Source organism: Callorhinus ursinus, unplaced genomic scaffold, assembly GCF_003265705.2.
Source record: "Callorhinus ursinus isolate GAN/ISIS: 27379988/994484 unplaced genomic scaffold, GSC_fseal_2.0 scaffold16, whole genome shotgun sequence".
Lineage (NCBI taxonomy): Eukaryota > Metazoa > Chordata > Mammalia > Carnivora > Otariidae > Callorhinus > Callorhinus ursinus.
Window position 1 is genome coordinate 32,418,883 of NW_027397078.1, and position 6,728 is coordinate 32,425,610.

At 43.4% G+C, this 6,728-nt stretch overlaps 1 pseudogene; it reads left to right on the forward strand.

Annotated features, from left to right (window-relative positions):
• Positions 1 to 4,924: 4,924 nt before the first annotated feature.
• On the forward strand, positions 4,925 to 6,526 carry LOC112812632 (beta-hexosaminidase subunit beta pseudogene; annotated as a pseudogene).
• Positions 6,527 to 6,728: the final 202 nt, after the last annotated feature.

A 6,728-nucleotide genomic window follows, 5' to 3' on the forward strand; every position in this document is an offset into this window, starting at 1 on the left:
TAGACCAGGAAGACATTTTGAGAAATGGGGAGAACATGGTCTCTCACAGTGCTAAGGGGATGTTTGTCAAATGAATAATTAAATGAACAAGGAGCAGGAGAAGGGAGAGCAAAAATGAGATTACAAGCGGGGAGACATGAGAAAGGAAGTAAACAGCTGGGGAGACCCTAGCCCTGAGGCACACGAGAAGGTGGGGACATTTTGTCACAGGTGGCTGTGGCTGATGATGGCAGACAAAGCATATGGAGTATGCTCCTGAGCTTGCCAGCCCTAGTTTCCCCAGGGAAAGCCCTCTGTTTCGAGGAGCCTGCTTTTTATCAGGCGTTTATGTGCATCCTGCTGTCGCTGTCCTCTGACAAGCTGCTCCTCTGCTAGATGCATTTTCATGGCTAATGGCACTGACTTTTTTGGAGATTCTGGGGGCAACAGAACACAGGGGACACTGTGTGGGTAGATCGAAATCAGTCACCACATGCGAGTGTTTGCTCATTTGTGGCACAGATTTAATTTAACCCGAAGAGATAAGATCTCTCTGGTCCCGCAGCCTTCTCCTCTTGCTTTCCTGATGCCCGGGTAATAAATTTGATTTGCTGAAATAAATACCATTCTGTCCCTAAGGGGGCTGGAAGGAAATCCACCCAGGGCTCGTAGGGTGCTCATGGCCAAGCAGGGTCAGGCAGAGAGCTGGCACGGGGGCAGAGGGGCCGGGGTGGAATGCACCTTGAGTGACGTGAGCAGATGCCTCTCCGAGACCGGAAATGGCAGAGACAAACGACAGAACGCCGGGATGCAGAGCACGAACAGGGCGTGCCAGGGGGACGTCCACTCCAGCAGGCTGCTTGACCACAGGCGCGGGTTGTACCACACACGCCTCTCCGATCGGGCTGTCTGAACCTTCTTGTGTCCTCTGCCAGTGTCCTCATCAGCTTCTGAAATGCCTTATGTCCAAAGGTCACCAGTTGGTCCTTCATATTGTATCGTCAAGAGTTCGAGGTATGCTGGTGCGCCAGATGAACATTCCTCCAGGAATGTCATTTAGAATTAATCTTCACTTCTTAAAACATCAGGATAGAAATATTGTCACTCTAATGTCACATCGGTCCATTATAAAAAGAGCTCCCGTTTATGAAGCACTTAATGTGTGGCTCCGTTGTGCAGAGAACTTGACATATGTTGCTTTGTCCGGTTCCGACAGTGACCTCGCGAGACCGAGACCTTGACTCTATGAGGCTAGAGTCAAGGAAACTGAGTCTTAGGAAAGTAAGAAACAGGTCCAAGGTCTCAAAGCTGCCAAGTCAGTATTCGAACCTAAGCATGAAGGTAATTGTTTTAGTATCAACATATTAGAAAAATTATGTTATGCTAAGCGAAATTAGCCAGACAGAGAAGGACAAATATATGTGGAATCTACCAAGAAAAAAAAAGCCAAGAGTAGTATGGTAGCTACCAGGGCCTGGGGGTGGGGGAGATGGGGAGATGTTGGCCAGAAGCTTGTAAGCCTAGAGTTGTAAGATGGGAGTCTGGAGATCTAATATATAGCATGGTGACTCTAGTTAGTAATACCATGTTGTGTATTTGAAAGTTGTTAAGAGAGTAGACCTTAGGTGTTCTCAGCGCGCGCACACACACACACACACAAACACACACACACACACACACACAAATGTAACTATGTGAGGTGATGAACGCATTAACTAACTTGATTGTGGTAATCATTTCACAAAGTATATATATTTCAAATCATCACATTTTACCCTTTAAATATATCTGATTTCCCTTGTTAGTTATACCTCAGTAAAGCTGAAAAAATAAAATGTAAACTCTTAAAAAATTTTTTTGGCTAACTTTTATTGGGGGAGACACAACAAACCTTTAGACACATCATATCCATTAATCTTAACCAACAGCCCCATGGAGTAAGCATCATGGTCGTCACATGGAGATGTCAGAAAGAAAGGATTGACAGATTAGGTGACTTGCCCAAGATCATACAACTCTTAAGTAAGACAGAGCTGTGCTATGTTGATCCCAAGGGTTTCCGGCTGGACCTTCAACAGCTCTTCTCTGCTGACTGTCCTGTGAGTCAAGCTGCCATTTGGACCCCAAATGCTGATGTCCTAGCCTGTCTGCCAGTTCTAGGCACCCCTGAGGGAGGGTATCCTTTATTATTTAACACTCCAGTTTCTAAGTTGTTGATACTGCTGGAGTTAGGAGGCTCTGGGGAGATGGTGTGAGGGGCCTGGGAGATTAATTTTGGTGGAATTTCTGGCAGAAGGGAATGTGAAATGGTGGATGCTTCAGAGACTTAAAAGAAATTGCTGTGTGTGTGTGTGTGTGTGTGTGTGTGTGTGTGTGTGTGTGCGTGCGCGCACGCGCACGTGTTGATTTCCTTCTAACACTCTTGGGGGCTGACTAAAGGAAAGCTATCGGATGTTTGCTCGAGCCCCAGGGCCATCCCAAGAGTGATAAAAAGCCTGTCTGAACTGGGGCCGGGTATTTGTCTGAAAAAGGAAGTCAGGCATGTATAGAAATATACACGCAGCGGGCATCAAATGGGGGCAAGTGTTTAATCTGCCTTTTGAATGGATTAGCGGTTGGCTTTAAGAAGGCGCCTCTGACTTGTGGCTGTGTAGACCAGGAGGAGAGGCCATGCTACACAATGAAGATGAGCACCGAGGAGGATTTAGTTGTATATCTGCAATCGGCACAAAAGAGCCGTACAATTATTTCCAGGGCAAGCCAGACTTTCTCATGTCAAACTGGGAGAGAAAAAAATCACCCACCTAGGATGCTTTCTATCAGTGTCGGAAAGGGTTTGCTTTCAAAAGCAGCGTGGCATAGAGCTGGGCTGCCCAGTACAGTGGGTACTTAGCCCCATGTGGGGGCTAAGTGAACGGTGGTCGTTTCAAACGGAGCTGTGCCGTAAGGGTTAAGGATGCACCGGGTTTCAAAGTCTTAGTAGGAAGAAAGCCAAGTATCTCCTCGATAACTTTTCAACACTGATCACATGCCAAAATGACAGTGTTTTGGCTAAATTGAACTAAATAAAATGTTAAGATGAATGCCACCTGTTTACTTTTTTAAATGCGACCACATGGAAATGTGAAATTAGGCATGTGGCTTGCATTGTATTTCTGTGGGAAGGCAGCGGTCTAGACTGTGAGCAGGGCTGTGAGGTCCAAGAACATTGGACTGAAATTATCCCTGCCCCTCACTTGCTGTGTAGCTCTGGCAGGAGAACACCCTTCTGAGCTTCAGTTTCCACTTAACGTGCGTTGGGCAAAAAACTGTCTCTGCTTTTGAGTTATTACGATGGCAAAGTACCGGATATATTGAAAGTGTGGGCAGAGTGGCCCACCCTAGATAAATAGTTTTCTTCTTCTCTTCCCTCTTGCCACAGATTTTGAAAACCTGGAGGGAAATGATTTTGGATTTTGAATCCCATAACCTGGCAAACTACCATTTAAGTGTCAAGAAAAATTAAGCCTTTTTAGAGATGGCAGAGACTCATGGAGGCACTTTGAAAGTGCTACTTAAAGATGTTACTTACAGGGGCGCCTGGGTGGTGAATTGGGTTAAGGGTCTGACTCTTGGTTTTGGGTCAGGCTGTGATCTCAGGGTGGAGACATCGAGCCCTGCATTGGGCTCCGCGCTCAGTGGGGAGTCTGCTTGAGATTCTCCCTCTCCCTTCCTGCTCTCTCTCTCTCTCTCTCTCCCCCTCCCTCTCAAATAAATAAAGCTTAAAAAAAAGTTGTTACTTACAGTGCCACCAGAATGGAAACAGAAGCCATGAGAGAGATGTCGCACCAGAATCGCAGTGGTCAGCAAAGTACCAGAAAACGCTATTGATCATTGTACATGATTATGGAGGAAAAAGTCAAACGATAATAGTAACACTAATGATACAACCCAGGATCTGAAATCCTAGCTGTCAGAAGGGAAATGAAAGGGAAAGAAGGAAGTGAGATTTCCGTGGTGTTCAGGAGGAGGATCTAGATGCTGATTGCCTTTGAATGTGACTTAAATAGTATAATTTTAAGTATGTTTTTGTTAAAAATTTAAAAGTATCAAGTAGCAAAATAGAAAAATGATGACCATTTCAAGATTGCTAGAATTAAGTGGAACAAAAAACAGTGTATCAGCACAATGGTAGGCGAGCAAGTAAAAAGAAGAAATAAGGGCAAAGTCATGGTAAAGAGAACAAATGAAGTAAGATGGCAGGAATCAATCCAAGAATATTAACAGTTGCATTAAATGTAGATAGGTTAAATACACCTTTTTTAAAAAAGGAAAAAGAAAAACAGATTGTTTGAACAATTTAAAAAAAAATCTAGCAATATGCTCTTTACCAGAAATAGCTTTAAGGTGAAATAACATCGAAAAATGAAAAAGTAAAGGTTAGAAAAGATATATCATCAAATGCTAAAGGGGAAAAAACAAGGGCAGAAATATTAATACTCTTAAGAGTGAAAGTCAAAAGTAGTAAGAGAAAAAGAGATGATGCTGACAACAGATTCATGTCTTGAAGATGATATAATGGCTCTGAACAGCAGAATTTTGAAATAGGTACAGGAAAAACAAATAGAAATACAGAAGAATAGAAAACTTGCCAAACATATTGGTAGAATTTAACACAACTTCCCAGAAACCAATATCTACAACTCAAAAGCATCGGTATGTAGAGCTTTTCATTGTGCATTTGTGAAGTTTAGCTTGATATATTTTCATAACCAACAGATTGACAATAACCTTCTTTCCAAACATGTATGACAACCAATTCTCCAGAGCAGAAATCACAGGCCATGTTTTCTGATCACCGTGCAATAAAATTAGAAATTAATGACAAAATAAAAGCCCAAATACCCCCAAATTACTTCTGCAATGAAAAGGACATGAAAGCAAATTATGAGGTTAATCAAGGTCAATGACAGTCCTACAAAAAACAAAACATGGCAGGCTGGGGCTGCCCGGGTTGCTGGCGCTGCCCGTGGTTCTGGCTCTGACCCCTGTCTCTGCCCCCAATCCCCTGTCTCTGCCCCGGGGCCAGGCCCCGTGGCCTGTGCCACTCCCAGGGCAGATGTCTCCGAGCCTGCTGCACCTCTCACCCCAGAACTTCCACATCAGCCACAGCCCCTCGCTCACCACCACCCTGCATGCTCCCTCCTGCAAGAAGGGATTTAAGGAATGCGTTTGTTGTGATGGGCACCGGGTGATGTATGGAAGTGCTGAATCACTATATTGTACACCTGAAACTAATACAGCACTGTATGTTAACTAACTGAACTTAAAAAGAAGTGTTTCGGTGGTATCATGACTATATTTTTGGTCTCTGCAAGTGGCACCGTGGCCCTGCTAAACTTAACACTGCAGTCGAGTTATAGCAACTTCTAGTCTCAGGTGTCCTTGACTCGGAGTGTGATGTTTTCCCCGATATCTTTGCAGATGAGTCTTATACTTGTGAAAGGACCAGTGGCTTTACTCAAGGCCATGAGTGTGGGGAGTATTATGAGGATACCATGGCTTTTAATAAGTTTAATGTTTTGCACTGGCACATGGTTGATGACCAGTCTTTCCCTTATCAGAGCTTTGCTTTTCCCCAGTTAGGCAACAAAGGAAGCTATTCTTTGTCTCATGTTTATACCCCAAATGATGTCCATATGGTGACCTCATATGCCGCACGACAAGGGATTTGAGTCATACCAGAATTTGATAGCCCTGGACATACGCAGTCTTGAGGAGAAGTTCAGAAAGACCTCGTGACTCCATGTTACAATGGACCTAAGCAGTCTAGGACCTTTGGAGCCATAAACCCTATTCTGAATTCAACTTACAGCTTCCTGTCTAAATTCTTCAAAGAAATTAATACAGTGTTTCTAAATCACTTCATTCACTTGGGAGGAGATGAAGCGATATTTAAATGTGGGGAGTCCGATCCAGAAATCCAATTATTTCATGAAGCAGAAAGGCTTTGGTGAAGATTTTAGAAGACTAGAATCTTTCTACATTCAGAAGCTTTGGGGTCTTGTTTCAACCATAAACAGGGGTCCATAATCCGGCAAGAGTTTTTGATGATCGTGGGAAGCTTTGGCCAGGCACTTCAGCTCAAGTATGGAAAGATCAAATGTATGGTGAGGAACAGGGTGAAATCACAACAGCTGGCTTCCCTGTGGTCCTTTCTGCTCCTTGGTATTTAGATTTGATTAGTTATGGACAAGACTGGAGAATTCCTATAATGTGGACCCTCTTGATTTTGATGGTTCTCAAGAACAGAAAAAACTCATCATTGGTGGAGAAGCTTGTCTATGGAGAGAATTTGTGGATGCAACTTACCTCACTCTGAGATTATGGCCTTGGGCAAGTGCCATTGGTGAGAGACTCTGGAGTCATGAGGACATTAAGATCGAGAGGGTGCCTAGACCAGACTAACAGTTCACCACTGCGGGATGGTCAGATGCGGAAGCTCTGCAGAGCCTTTTTTTTTTTTTTTTTTTTTACTGGATATTGTAACCATGAGTACAAAATATAAAAATGAGCCCAAAGAAGAAAATAGGAGGGGACAAAGCCCACAGCAATCTGTACTACAATCAACTTGACTTTGAAATCATAGAAATTAAGATTTTGTATTCTGTTTTTGAATAAAATGTATATGTTTAATGATTGAAAAAAAAAAACCACATGGAGTACAGCCAAGAAGAGTGCTTGAAGAAAAATAGACAGTTATAAATACA